At 46.1% G+C, this 15,094-nt stretch overlaps 1 long non-coding RNA gene across 1 annotated transcript in view; it reads right to left on the bottom strand.

Moving 5' to 3' along the window:
• The window catches only part of LOC135453352 (uncharacterized), a 79,732-nt gene extending 67,900 nt beyond the window's left edge, over positions 1-11,832 (bottom strand). The window contains exon 1 of the long non-coding RNA XR_010441847.1: positions 11,718-11,832. This is a non-coding gene — a long non-coding RNA (uncharacterized LOC135453352). The remainder of the gene's footprint in view (positions 1-11,717) is intronic.
• Positions 11,833-15,094: the final 3,262 nt, after the last annotated feature.

The following is a 15,094-nucleotide window of genomic DNA, read 5'->3' as shown; positions in this document are numbered from 1 at the left end:
TGACTATCTATTATTCATGGTGTGTTAGCCCTTACAATGTGTTTAGCCAAGGAAAAAAAAAGATAAGATATCCTCTGGTTGATTATTGACAGGTTCTTGGCAGCTTGTGTCCCCGGGACTGCCTGGTCACAAATAAAATGAATCCAGCCTCTAAAAGCACTGATTTGATAACTTGGCTATGTCAGATTGGAAAATGAGATGGACTGAAGAGGACAGGGGCAATCACTTGTAACAAACACTGTGGTTTTGTCTCTTAAATCTCAGGCACAAGTTTGTCACAAGAGCTAAGCTGTCAGCCCCAGGAGTGTGCAGTAAATGCTGCCCCAGAAACAGCCTGACCTGACTCCTTCCTCTTCAGGAAAGCAGGGTCTGCTCTGAAGGTACCAGTGACACGTGCAGGAGGATTGCAGGTAACAAGTGGGTATCCCAGGAGCTGTGCCAGGTGTCAGCCACTCACAAATATCCTTGTAGGACATGGACAAGGAGCCAATCCTCCCTCAGCCTGGAGAATACCATTGCTAGCACACACTGCTCTGGCTGCCCTGTCAGCTACATGGGCAGATTCACCTGAGCCATAGACAGCAGAGATCAGTGCCTGCTTGGTGTGATTTACACCATGCCAGACTTCAGGAGACACGGATATCAACTGCAAAGCCACTAGAGAGAACAAAAGTCAAGACTTTGCCATAGAACATTCAATATTTTAGTGTCCCCAGAAACATCAGAAGATCCCAAGATGTGACACTGAATTGAGGTTTTGTTCAGCAGCTGAAACCTGATTTCTTCCCATATTTTGTCTTGTGAGCTTCCCTAGTTTTGAACCGGAACAGCTTCCAAGGAACAGGGGAAACTGCCAGCAGCATTCCTGACACCAGCTCATCTGGCCAGTACCATCCCATAAAAAGAGGTGATGGGGATGAGTTACATCCCCCCTTCATTCACACACAGTTGCCATTAAAGCACCATCTATAGTTTTTACCTTGCCTCTATCCTACAGGGTTCAGATGTTGCTCAGGAACAACACTCCTGATGCACTTTAAGCATCTACAAGGCCTGATCCTAAAACCACTGTATGCAGGGACTGTAACTTTCAGAGGCTGAACTTCCCAAAAGAGGAAAGCTTGGGGATAAATCTGCAGAAATGTGGCATGTTGAGCAGAGGCACCAACAAGCACAGAAGACTGCCCTCAACCCCCTTGAATGTGTTGCCAATTCTCTCCCAGGACAGGTTCATCCCCAGCCTCATGACGAACAAAACCACTGCTGAGCTCAGTGTGCTCCTCTCACTGGAATTTTACTGTCCAGGTTCTTTGCACACCTGCATCTCGCCTCAGTTTGCTTTGCTGCAGTCCTCTCCAAGCCACCACTGCTCATGTGGATGTATAAGCACCAGAACAAGCTTTACAGAAGTAATTTCTTTAAAATGAGGCATTTGTATTCTGCTCTGAGCTGAGGATCTTTGCCAGCAACACAAGCAAGAGATTTTTTTCGGTCAGCTGGGCAGGCTCCTTCTGTTGGGAATTACAAGAGCTGATTTCAAGCTGGGTTTATTTCAATCTTGGTCAAGTCACTTCAGCCCTCCAGAGCTTTTCTTTCAGACTCACTTGTCTGCTGTTGACTGTTAGATAAAGATGAACCTAGGCCAATTAAATAGCAGCTCTTTTAATTAGGTTTTTCCTCTCAGCAATTATGGGAAATACTGTTTGCTTGCACAGCAGATATAACAAGATCCAAGGTGAATGTATTTTATTACTGATCTTGCACAGTTCATTGTGCTCACAATTCCCTCACTTAGAAATGGCAAGACAAACAGAGACTGGAGACAGCTTCTCAGCAGAGCCTCCCTTCTGGTTATAACCTGAAGTGTTGTTTTAACTCATTCATCATTTGTTTGCTTTGCCTCTTGGCTAAGTACCTCACCCCACCCCTCCACATGACTTCTTCTTTGGTTGACTCCATGCATGACTTGACTTCTAAACTGCAAGAGGTCACCTGACACACAGGTCAGTGAAACATTAACTCTGCAAGCACCCTGCTGTCACCAGGACACCAGCTGCTCACACATCCTGGCCCGCAGTCACCAAGGTAGGCCATCCCACCCAGCACACTCAGGCACTGCCCCGCTGCCTGCTCTCACTGCTCCATTAGCAGCAGCCATGTGCCTTTGGGACAAGAAAAAAGAACTATCAGCTACCTGCTCACCACTCCAGGGAACAGTTCTAAGCATCCTCCTGACACTGGTAGGGAAACCAGGAATCCCCTTCCCTAAACAATTAACAACGACCCTCAAAGCCCAGATTGTTTTCTGTTTGTGTCTTTACCAGGCATTAGCGACCAAAGCCTGAACTTAAACAACAAATCCTTTACTACAGTCAGCACTATTGTCATCGTGGGGGCTGCGTGGCCTCCAGAGACACCCACATGATGTCCTGACCTGGGAGCAGTGCTGGAGCTCAGATGGCAGGACTCGGACCTGCCTGGACAGCCAAACATACGGGTGAAAAGCTGGAGCCAGGGCAGCCCCAGAAAGCACAGCTCAGCAGCCAGATCTGGAGAGAAGCGCTGAGACCATCAACGAGCTGGTTACATGAAATAAAGCCCAGATTGTGCATGGGAGGAGAGACTCCTCATCCTCACTCCTGCTAAGACCTCCCGAAGGTGCTAATTGCTCTCTCTAGGAAAGCACGTTCCCCGAACTCCGGCTATTTCAAGACACGTGTGGCTTGGCTCGGTTTTATCTCTGGTTGCGATACCAGGTGGGTGAAACTGCAGCAGCGAAAGGAGAAAACCAGAGAAGGTCTTGTGCTGTGTGACGGAGGCAGTGACGCATATCAAACACAGAACTTCAAAAGCCCTTATCCAGCTCCGAGCTGGGTGATGATGTGTCTCCTCAGAGCAAGCCGATAGCCTTGAGAGACAAAGGGCCCCCTGAGAGGCAGGAACGCGCTGCGCCCCGCCTGCCTTCATTAAAGCTTTGGGCCAGTTCCCAAAGAGCCCGAGTCTCGCTGAGGCTGCTGCCAGAGGGGTCTAGATAAGAGCACAGAAAAGCTGCATCTGCAAACCCCTTCCTGCCACCCTCCTCCCGGGCCTGCCTGTTGCACCAGTGCATTAACCTTTTGTGCTTCCCACCCTTGGTTTTTCCTTCCCTTATCTATTTTTCACCATCACCACAACCCCCAGATACAGAGGCCACAGCAAAGCACAGTAGCTTCTTTGCAGGCTTTGGACACCATTCCTAAAGCAGCTTTGTGTCAGTCTCAGCCCTGGTTGCATCCAGGACCTGCAAACCCAACAAGCACAGCTTGGAGAGAAGGAGCAGGTGCTCCAAGGGTAGGGCCAGCTTCAGGCACAGACCTGTGAAATAATCACCCAAGAGTCATGCTGCAGATTCAGACAGGAAGGGAGATGGATCAGATCCCACCAGAGCCCTGGGGAGGACTTGGACAGGCAGGCTGCTCTTACTCATCCTGTAATTCATCTAGCAGAGAACTTCTTTTGCTTCCCATTGCACAATCATCACTGCCACATCTTCAAATATCTTAACCTGTGTCTTGAAGAATCTTCCCTTTTATAATTACCAGGATTTAAAAATAATTTATTCATTTGCCTTTGTCAATATCATGACCAAAGAGTTTTTGAAACTGAGATTTGGCCTGGAATGGGAACAGCATAGCAAAGAGTCAGCGCAGCAAGAGGTGAGAAAATATACAACCACCAGTATCTTGCACAGTTTTTCCACCACTTTGTATGGCTGGGTCCTTTGCAGCCCAGGGTAGAAAGCACACATACTCCAACAAAATCCTAGGTGAGAAGTTTTAACCTTATGTTTGCATCAGCATGAGCAGATTACAAAGGAGGCAGCTGTGACTCTCTGGAGGTGACCCTTCCTAATCACCCTGAGAGAGAGCACTTCTGCCTCAGGCACACACAGAGGTGTCACAGAAAAGCCAGCACTGCTGGCAGACACAACAGAGGCACAACTTTTGGGCTCTGGCAGAGCCTCGTGCAGATGTGGTGCATTCCAAACCCAGCCCGCATCCCTGACACCCTGTGGCATCACACTTCACCAGCTTCAGGCTCTGTTCTCATCTGTGCCTGGAAACTTTTTCTTTTGGAGGCAGCAGCTTGGTGAGAACTTGAGTGACTTAACTAAATCTTGTGACAGAGACTGACAATGTTCTGATGCCTCATGGGACCATGTCACTTGTGACCTCTGCCTTCCTACCTGAGCCAGAGCTGCCAACAGACTCAGAGTAGTTCCCCATTCAGAGGGTTTAAATGGAAAAAGGATAGGATTGGATATTAGGAAGAAATTGTTCCTTGTTTGGGTGGTGGGGTCCTGGCACAGGGTGCCCAGAAAAGCTGTGGATGCCCCATCCCTGGGAGTGCTCACAGCCAGGCTGGATGGGGCTCTGAGCAACCTGGGCTAGTGGAAGGTGTCCCTGCTCATGGCAGGAGGTTGGAACAAGATAGCCTTTAAAGTGCCTTTCAACCCAAACCATTCCATGATTGTGTGATCTCCATGCACAGCTATAGGAGGTGGCTTTCTCCTTTTCCTGCATTTTGGAGACAATATTTCAAAGAAAGCTGCTTAAAGCAGCCAAAGCAGCAAGCTCCTCTCATTAAAAGGGAGCTCTACCAGATACAGCTGCCATATTCCTGGCAAGCACTGCCTGCAGCAGTGCCAGGTCTGAGCTTGTGGTAATTAATATTTTTAGACAGGTCACACTTCTGATGCATTTTACAGCAAGCAGAGAAGGATACCTGCCCAAAGTCCAGGTGCTTTGGGACTTATAATGGGTCATCCTAGAAAACCAACTACATCAGGTTACTCTGGATGCTGAGTTTTACATGAAAAGGAGACTAACTATTCTCCAAGGGGTTGTCTACAAGCCCTTTCCATTAATTGCTTCATTAGTGTCTTGCAGAGAGAGTTCTGGGCACAAGGGAGTAAAACCTAAGAAATGCACCCTGCTGGCAGGTGGAATTGCTGGCTAGAATCTGCTCACTTTGCATTTGCTTCCACACTTGAAGCTGTGCCCTAAAGAAACCACAAAGCAATCATTCTTCAAAGAGAACCTCAACAGGGGGACAGGATTGGTTTGGCTTTCCTTGTTGCTTTCCAAAGTCCCAGAAAAGAGAGGATATTATTTGTCTATGGAAATCTCATATGCAGAGTTACATCTACAGAAAATAATAAAGAGAGCATTGATGATAGAAAATCCAAGAAATAGCTCCAAGAGCCATGTGTTCATGGAAAAACTACTATTTTTCTTGACTGTAAACACATTTAGGGAACATAAAAATGCAAAGAATCAGGTTACATTACAGATCTGTGATTGCCCAGCTTATTTTGCACACATGCAACCCTTATCCTTTCAAGCTACAGCTCAAATTCTGCAGTGATCTCCAAAAAATTGACAAACTTCCAAGCCTGAAAAAACCCTGGCTTTTGCTCCTGTAGCCAGTTGAGACCTTCCCAAGATTTTCTAACCAGTTAATACAGCAGCTTAAAATTAACATGGAAGCAACTGAGCAATTTGGATAGAACCTGACAGGCTGGTACAAGAATAGATTGGTGAGTGGGTTTTTAAACGTTAAGTCTGAGGATTTCTTTGAATCCAAAATGAAAGCAAAACATGCCATGGTTGTAAAATCCCATAAGATGCTTTGAAATTATTTGAAGGGCTCCTTATATACCAAATACTTTGAGTTTCTCAGAATCTGAGTTTCTAGCCCTTTCTCATGGTAACAGTCAGGTTCTGCGCATGATAGTGGAGAAAAAGTGGATTCCAGTTCTTAAAGGCAATACCCACAGCAGAAAAAGATGGTGAATCCAGGTGTTCAGGTTTTTTGAAAAATCAGGCTAATTTTTCTTTTCTTTCTAAATACGTAGGGCCTAGACACAAAGCTTGAAAGGGAGAACAGCAGAGTGAAGCAAAAAGGTATTCCATCATTCTGTTCTGACACAGCCCAGCCTCAAGTTCTTATGGTAAGTGCTCATGACGCTAATTTTTAAAAATCCATTTACGTATTTTGGAGAAAAAGCAGAAATGAAAGCAATGTGAACTATTAGGGAAAACCAGCAGGGAGGGGAAAGGGTTATAAATTCTTAGTACAAGCCTTACATCCTATTCTGCAAAGGAACTGCCCAGAGGAACACAAGCTACTTGTTTGAGACAGTTTCACCCACTCAGCTCAAGGTGAGTTTGAAGCACAAAAAATGCACTGGTGGAACACAGCATTGCCTATACTCTGCTCAAAGGAGCAAATGTTCCACCAGAGGAGTATTCAAACAGCATGAATGGCTGCCAAGGCACAAGTAAGTTACATGGATACTCAAAATAAAAATACCTGCAAGGTGCATTTTTGAAAGCAGACCACTTTCTGAGAGACACATTAAGATGCAAGAAGTACTTTGACAACAGCAGTTTACCAGGACAATCCATTTAGAAGTATTAGGCAAATTAAAAGAAGTGACTTCAGAATAACTGCACTGAATATAGTCAGTACACATAGTAGAGAGAATTCAACTCTGCATCTCTCCTAGAAATTATGTGTTTTGATTTTTCCATGCCAGCTCCCCTTTACTTGTATCCACTCATTCTCCCAGCATAATGGCACCCATCTGAATGAGGAAAAATGTCTTATAAATCCTTCAGATTTTCCTGGGGATTATGATGTTGTTATTGTTTGCCATTACTTTGTTCTTAAATAGTCTCCTAAAAATTGTTTGCTTACATTGCAACCTCTTCATGTTTGGCATTTCTGCCAACACCAACAGGGAAATGAAGAAGAAAGGGCTTGGCTCTGAGAGAAGAGGGATAGGATTCAGGTCCAGTTACTGGCTACCCTAGAGGAGCCCTTTCTGAGGCAAATCAACTTGATAAGGATTTTCAAAATGCTGTGTTCCAGAAATAGATCAATGACCAATATAAAACCAATATTGTCAGGAACCTGAAGCCAGTATTTGTTATTTATAGGAACATTACACCTCACCACCTACCAGCCCCTAAACTGCTTGCAGTCTTCACTTACCCACCCTGCCTTCTGGGAGGGCTTTGGGAACACCCTTGGTGTAAAGGGGATCATTTTACCAATATTACACATTAATTTTTAGCAGTTTCCTGAAGCCTAGGGCTTTGCACTTCACAAACATCCCTCAAAAGCAAAACCGAACTCAATCATTTTTGTGCAAGGCCAAAATCCAGACTGTCATCAACATGATATGAAGATGGCTGAAATGCAAACTCTTGTTCCTACTGAGGACACTCCAAGAGGTGCAGTAAATCTGTCAGACATCCCCTCCAAAGGAGAAACAAAGCTCTCCAATCACAGAGCCAGTACAGCATCTTATGGAAGTCAGAAACACCACTCACCACGATGATGTGACTCATCACCTGATGGACAAGGCAAAGACAGCAGAGCTAAAAGAGGAGCAATGAATGATCTTCACATCAGCCAGAGACATGGCAACAGGCTTGGGATGCTGGAGGAGACAGCACAGCCTGTTTGCCGTCACACCCCACATGACAGATCATATATAAACCCTTTCCATTTAAGGGAGGAGGTGGAAAGGTGCACTTGCACTCCAGTGCAGAGCTGGGCAGGAAGAAGCTCACAGCCCTCCTGCTTTCTCCACCCCAGTTCCTTCACCTGGCTGTAAGATGTGCAGATGTCACAATGCACAGGCTTTTGCTCCAGCCACTTCAGCCAGAGGACATTCCTGCTCTCTGTGGCTCTGGACCTGTGAGCAGCATTTTCTTGTTGAGGCTTTTAAGGCATCTCCTGCTACACAATCCTATTTACTTTCTATTCCTATCTTCTGACGTGAGCCCAACTTGTGCACACAACTGACTCCTTTTAGCCATGATGCATTTAGAGTGATCATTCCATGCTTTCCCAGGGTGTTAGTTTAGCAAACACAGTGTGTTTGTCACTCAGCCACAGCACACTGCTCTCACTCTTTCCTTTCAGATGGGGAGATGCAAGACTTGCCAGGAAGCCAACAGAGGGTGCTGGGCAGATGAGGGCTGCAGGGACAGGCTGCATCCCAGTCTCTTAGCAGATCTGGAGACTCTACCTTTGGAATGCCTGAAAAATGCTTGCAGCTCCATCATGAAATTAAACAAAAACCACTTCATAACCGGCAACTGCATTGGAGCAGGTGGATAGTGAGCCGGATGGGATGCCCTCCCACAACAATTTGTGAGGTTTTAAATATCTCTGCTCAGAGGAACTAAAAAGTCAAAAAAATCTCACAATTTCTCCAGAAATAAGAATGCTGGGGGAGGAAAAGAGGAAGAGAACATTTTGTTTCTATTCATTTTCAGGAATTCCATTTCAGTTCCAACTTTTTTTTTAACCTTCAATTAATGCTAGCTATCAAAATGAAGCAGCATTTGGATCTAAAAACATTGAAACTTTGCCATTTAGAAAAGGTCAAACAGTTTTCAAAACATTTTCATCTAATATTTTTCAGCAACTGAAATTCATCAAAACCAACATTTTCCCACAAAATTGTTCTCAGACAATTGGCATTTTCTGAGGCACGATGCTCCTTGGGGGATCTCCTTGCCAGCACAAAGGGTTGCTCCTTGCCTTTTGCCACCAGCTAGCCCCTGCTGTCCTGTCAGCCCTTGGCAACACACCCTGGCCCCAGCTCAGGAGATCCAGTCAATCAAAGTCAGAACCAGGCCTGGATATGCACATCCACAGGGGTCAGCATATACCTCCCTGTCTCAATGTTTTATCTGCATTTTGTATCTCTGTTTCATCTCCCAAAACACCGTCACCAGGCAGAGGAGTAAGGAGAGGTCTCTCCCACAAGTCTGCAAATCCCAAACACCTGCTTACACTTGGATGGGATTTACTGAGAAATGACTCTAAAACAGGAAAGCTCACAGCAAGGACTTCATTGCAGCTACAGGAGGCACTACCACAGGTTGTGAGCAGAGTTACACAGAGCCTGGCATGCAGCTGCTTCTGCTCTGACTCCATGCTAAGAGGTGTCTGGCTCACAGTCAGCTCCATCTTTGCATAGGCAGACAAGCCCAGGTGTGTCTGTGCTCATCTGTGTAGACATGAGTAACATGCTGGGGCCAAAGGCATAGTCTGGTCCATAAACAATCTCCATCAGAGCACAGCAAACCACATCAATTAAAGGAGAGGAGACTGAAGCCTTCACCAGGAACTTACTGGGGGCTGAGTCAACAGGAGAGCAGACATACACCTGTGCTGCCAGTGTTGGCTGGCATGGGAAGCAGGAATAGCACCAAATAACAGCCACAGACTTCCTCAAAATTATACAGGACTATTAAATCAAAAGGCAGAAATGCCATATTCTCTTCTCTACGTACACTTTCTCTCCCCAGTCCATGCCATTTAGAAAACAGTACTAGAAAAGAGCAGTTCTGAAGGAGCACCTTCACATTTCAATAGAAGCTAAACAACATTCCCTCCCAGAAACTATCAGGATCTGGGGCTGAAAATTCAGCTCTCTACACCTGTCACTGCAGTGAAAACTGCTTCCAAAAATCCTGTTACAAACACAGCCCTGAGAGCTATTATGAGTGAGCAGGCCTGGGAACCCACCAGGTCATCACCTGCTCATTGATACACAAACCCACAGCAGTGTCTCCAATTAAAGCAGCCCCGAGTTAAGCCTTGTTCTCCAGATCTGGAGCCTCCTTCCACACATCTACAGAAAAACTGGTTGTCAAAGGCTTTTGGGCTGTGCCAGTCACCATGGCCTGTAGGTGGGAAAAGGGTTATGCAAGGAAGGTTTTCACCAAGGACCTGTTTCCAGTAAATCCAGCTCTAACACAGAATGCCAGAGGGATTTCTGTCACACACAAAACACTGTACTCCTCACAGCACTCCAGCCAGAGAGCTGAAAAGGGCCATGGCACACAGCCCTCCCTTACAGTGCCACCATGGTGGCCTCAGCTCCGAGGGGGATACAAGCACATACAGTTTTCTTCCAACCTGGAAAGTGAACAGAAGCACTGCAGGAACCCAGAGTGATGGGAGCCAGGGCAGCAGATGGGAGATGGAGAATATGGACAGCACCAAGGTCACTTCTGTTTCCTTCAGCAAAATCCTAAATATGTGTCTCAAGCCCCCCCAAAAAACAGTTGCAGAACCGAGTGCACAGGTTATATCATCACCACTCTGTGGTTCACATTACTGAGCAAACAACTGCTGCATCTGGTACAGGATGGGTGTGCTAGGCTCTTGCAGAAAAATCACAATTCTTCTATGACTCAAAACATCAATCTTAGGGCTTTTCCAAGTTTCCAGGTCCTCCTTCAAGAGAGGTCCAATTCCCAAATCTAAGTCCAAACTGTGAAAACACATCGATCTTTCATCCCACTTTAGAGACTGAGTTTTCTTCTGCTCACATAGTCCCTGCAGAAATAATATTGCCCATGTTCCTACACAAGTCCTCAGGAAGCTCCAGAGCAATCCAGGGGGAAAGAATCAAAGCCTTCTTGTAATAGATACACAGTGGAAACTATCAAACAGCTTTGTGGGTTTTCCACTGAAGCAAGAGCTGCTTAAGCATTTTTCAACTGAAAAATATATGGCAAACATTTACCCACAGCCTTAGTTTCAGTTTCTTGAATGCTTCTAACAGTGTAAGTTTTTAAGCAGCACAGAAAACAATGCCCTAAATCTAGACTGCAGGTTGGATTTAGAGAAAAAAAGCACTAAGCTTTTCTAAGACAAAGGATAGCCAGAACTCAATTTCCAAAACCTGTGTTTCTACCAGCAGTTGCTGACCCTATTGTACACCTTCTCTGTCACATGCTGGTGTTTTTCTACCACTCCTGAGCCTTTAGTAGCCACCTTAAAGAAGGGCACAAGAGTTATTCAGTGCCAGCTCTTCCTTACGTACTTTTATTTCCCAAGATCTACAGATTACCAGTATGTGCAAGAGCTGGTTCTTCACATCCCTCTCCCCTACAACCCAGCTAGCTGGATTGGATGGTGTTTCTGCCTCAGCAAAGGTAACAGCAATCCTTTTCCCAATTCCAGCAAGTCCATCAAGAGGCAGAGCTGGGTGCAGGTCCACAGCACAGGGATGCTGGAAACAGAGCAGGCAGCACTGGGCCAGTCTGGCCCTGGCCAAGGCTGTTGGCCTTGGTTTGCTTTCACACCACAGGTAAAACAGAGAGGCAGCAAGAAGGGAAAGAATTAATTTGGAAGAGCTCTTGGCACCTGCATCTGCACCTTATGCTTGACAGGATGGGGCTGGACAGAGAGAATGCCTGTTTATTCAGAATGTTTACACAGAGACTCTCTCTTTCTGGGAAACACTCAATCTGTGATGCCACTCAAAAGTCTCCAGCACCTGGAGAAATACCAGGCTGGGCTGAGACCGAGCTGCTCCTGCACTGGATGGACACCACTGTTTGTGGAGGTGGTACTGGCCAGCACAGGGCAGCTGAAGAGAGGATTTATTTCTGCTCATTCTTAGCCCCTTTTGTAACTGCTGGGCCATGTTTTCCTCCCACCTGCTCAGGAAAGGAAGCTAAAAGGAAACTGTTTGTGACAAAATGAATGTTTATGAATTCTACAAAGGAATTAACCAAACTTCCCCTCTCTTCCTGCTCAAACTCAGTCACAGCATACACTGTAGTTGAGATGGCCAGGATACACAGAGCATCATCACACCATTTCAGAAAGCTCCAACCCATACAGTAACACCATACCTCTTCTGAAGGCTTCAGGCATCTGCCCATACAGAGGACCATCTCCCCACTTCAGGGGGCTACAGCGCTCTGCCCTTTATCAGCCCAACCTTTTATCCCCTGCTGTTGATGCACTGCACCTGTGTGCCCTCTGTTCCCTTTGGTGGTTGGTCAGTGCCCCTGGGCACCCCAAGCCTCGTTACCTTTAATGCTGCTCACCTGCTGCTCACAGCTGCAGCCCATTGGGGATGAGGCCGGGCCAGCCCCACTCCCAATTACCACAAAATCTGTACCTACAAATCTTCCTGGCAGGAATTTTGGGCAAGTCATTGAGTTGGTTGGGCTTTTTTAGCAAATTTACACCTGAAGCATCCTGCAGGAAAAGGTGATCTCAGTTCTGAGATGCAAAATGTCATTTAACTGCTTTGCTTTGACCCTCATACACACAAGGGACACCAAAATACTGCACAATCAACGTCCAAACAGTTTTGTAGGAACAACAGAGCCTCAGAAGGGGCAGGGATTTGTGACACTGACAGCATTTTTACTCAAGCCTTCTTTACACATGGGGCCTCTGTCAAGTCTCATTCCTTGCAAACAGCAGGATATGCCAGTGTAAACTGTTTGCTGAGGAGGTAAGAGTCTCTATTCAAGGAGCTGTAACCGCTGGGAAGCTGAAAAAAGTGATTTCTGTTGAAGTCCTGTTTCTCCTCCAGCACTTGTTCCATCCAGATAATTTAGCTCTGCTGCACTAAAAAGATACCCAAAAATCAGGGTGAGGAGCACCCAGGTTGATGAGTAGTCAGTTTTGGGGGAGGGCAGCTGGGAGCTGATTAAATGAACATTAAGAACAGGTTCATCATCTTGGACATTCCCTTGTCATGCATTGCCCAACCAAGCACAACTGGCCTTGGAAACCAGAGAGTGAAAGGATAAAGGCAGGGCCAGCTGCAGCCTCTGGACATGGGAAACTGACCTGAGCCATCTACACAAAAGTTGTATCCACTGGCTGGTGAATAATGGACCTTGTACCACCAGAGCAGCACCAGCTGCTCTGGTACCAAACCACACTGGTGGTTTCTGTGTCTTGGACCATGGAGCAAACAAGGGACAGACCCACTCAGCTACACTCTTTTGCCAGGTACATCTCAGAAATTGTCACAAATTTACACCTATTTCATCAAAGCCTCTGAAAATTCCAAACTTCTGCAATTATCGGAAGTTCATTTCATTAAAAAAACTTCATGCATATTTTAGAGGGTACAAGTGAGAATGCTCCTTCCCATATGGCAGGAGGGGGTTTTCCAATGCACAAACTATTCCTAGGAAGTTATAAAGCCAAATACAGATTTCCTGGAAGAAAACGTACAGCTCAAAATTAGTATGTGCAGAACAGCCCCCACATAAACACACATTATTGAGCACTGCAGGCAGCAAACTCTCCTGGCTGGAGAGTTTGTCTCCTTTTCTTCATCAGTTAAAAGCTGTTTGGGACTGGGTTGAATCAGACAGATTGGGAGGTGAAATTTCCACATCTGCTCTTGGAAGCAGCCAAGCCAGAAGTCAAAGGCTTCTGGCCCCGTGGCTGGGTTTTATTAAAGCACTAAAAAGGTACAAACAGGACAAGATAACTCCAAATAGAGAAAAGGCAGGCATGTCACATGAGGCAAATCAAGTTAAAAGCTCAAAAGCAAAATCTCTCTGCTTGTGTCTAATGCCTCCTGGGATGAATTTTGCTCTCCAGTTTATTCCAACAGCTTTTGGTGAGCTCCTAAGCAACACAAACCCCACAGTCTTCTCATCTGTCCTCTGCAACTTTGTGGCCAATCTGCACCCCACAGCCAAGAGGCTTTGCAGTGTCTGGGAGGCTGCAGGTACATATTTTGGCTCCCACACTCCTGCCTGGTGCCCCACTCTCTGAGGCAGCCCAGCATTCAGTGGCATTCCTGGGAGGGCAGCAGCCTAGGGCTCAGTGCAGCCAGGAGTGTGCTTTCATCCCAGATCCACCACCTACAGGGAAGGGCTCAGCTCCCTCCCATTCTGGGGAATTTGGAGGACAAAAGTGATGTAGGATGGGACAGGGCTTTTAGCTGTGATCCACAGCTGGGCTCCAGGATTGCAGCACCAAGGTTTGACCCATTGTCCTACACAGCAGCACTACTTGAGGAAGCTCCCAACTTAGTCAGCAAGGGATCCTGGGGTACAGCCTGCCAGGAATTCCCCAAGGAGATTTCTCAGAGGGCTGATTCACTGAGGTCTAATCCAGCTATGGGAACACAACAGCTTCAGCAATCTCCTAGTTTAACATTTTGGGAGGGGGAGGCATCTTGGAACAGGCCAGAACTGTTTTTGTTTTAGAAGGTTTGGGTACCTTATGTGCCTTTTCTGCTGCTGCCAACCAGTTTGGATTTTTTTGTCAATTACCAGGAAACAAAAAATTACAATAAAACTCACTGCAGTTTGCGAGGAAAATACTGAAAATCAAAATCTTGAAACAATCTTACATCATGAGAAAACTTCCTCTACACTCCAAATCCATCCCTCTGATCCAAAAATGGGGATGAGACTGCATGAACATTTGTAACTCCCAGAGAGACTGACTCTTTCCAGCAAAGTCTACAGTCATGGGCTGAAACATGTAACGACAGAAGACAGGACGAAGGGTATGAAAGAAAGGAAACAAGGCTCTGAATTTTCTAAGCAGTTGTGTATGTTAGTAAAGTCCAAATTCAATTGGACTGCTCACAGACCAACATTTTGAGACACTGGGTCAGAGTCTAGTCAAAGATTTTATCTTTTTGAGTAATTTGCTGGTGGCACGTGTTAGAACAAGGGAACAGCCTCAGGGCAACTCTAACTTCATGTGGTCACTGTGGTCTGGACTGAGGGATTAGGACAACACAAAGCCAGGCTTCACCCCAATGGAGGCAGTGTTCAAGGGGAAGCAATTCCAGTCTGTGTCATCACCAGGAGGAACAAACATGAAACAGCCTCTCCCCACACTCCTCTCTGCAGGGCAGATAAAGCCAGCCTTAAAAATTCCCACAGAAGGTTTAATGGCCTTATTACACTGGAAATTCTGGCTTTTGTGGCTACAGTTTCCAAACAGGGCCAGCCTTCACCACCAGCAGCTGATTTCCTAAGGACTTCAGTGCCCTGCATAGCAAAAAATAGCAATGAGGCAGCTGTAGGAAGAGAAGGAAAGTGGAAGGGGAGAGACCACTAAGCAGCTCAACTTTTCCCAAGTTATAATGAGGGTAAAACTCAGAAAGGGAGCACGAAGCAATCTGAAAATCACCACAGATGGAAAAAAGGATATTTCTGCCATTGTGATCTCTGGCAAAATCCTGTTTCTCTGCCACAGATTTCTTGTATGCTCTGGGCAAGCAGTTATTATT

Source organism: Zonotrichia leucophrys, chromosome 12 (assembly GCF_028769735.1).
Source record: "Zonotrichia leucophrys gambelii isolate GWCS_2022_RI chromosome 12, RI_Zleu_2.0, whole genome shotgun sequence".
Classification (NCBI taxonomy): Eukaryota; Metazoa; Chordata; class Aves; order Passeriformes; family Passerellidae; genus Zonotrichia; species Zonotrichia leucophrys.
This window is presented reverse-complemented; position numbering and strand designations above follow the sequence as displayed.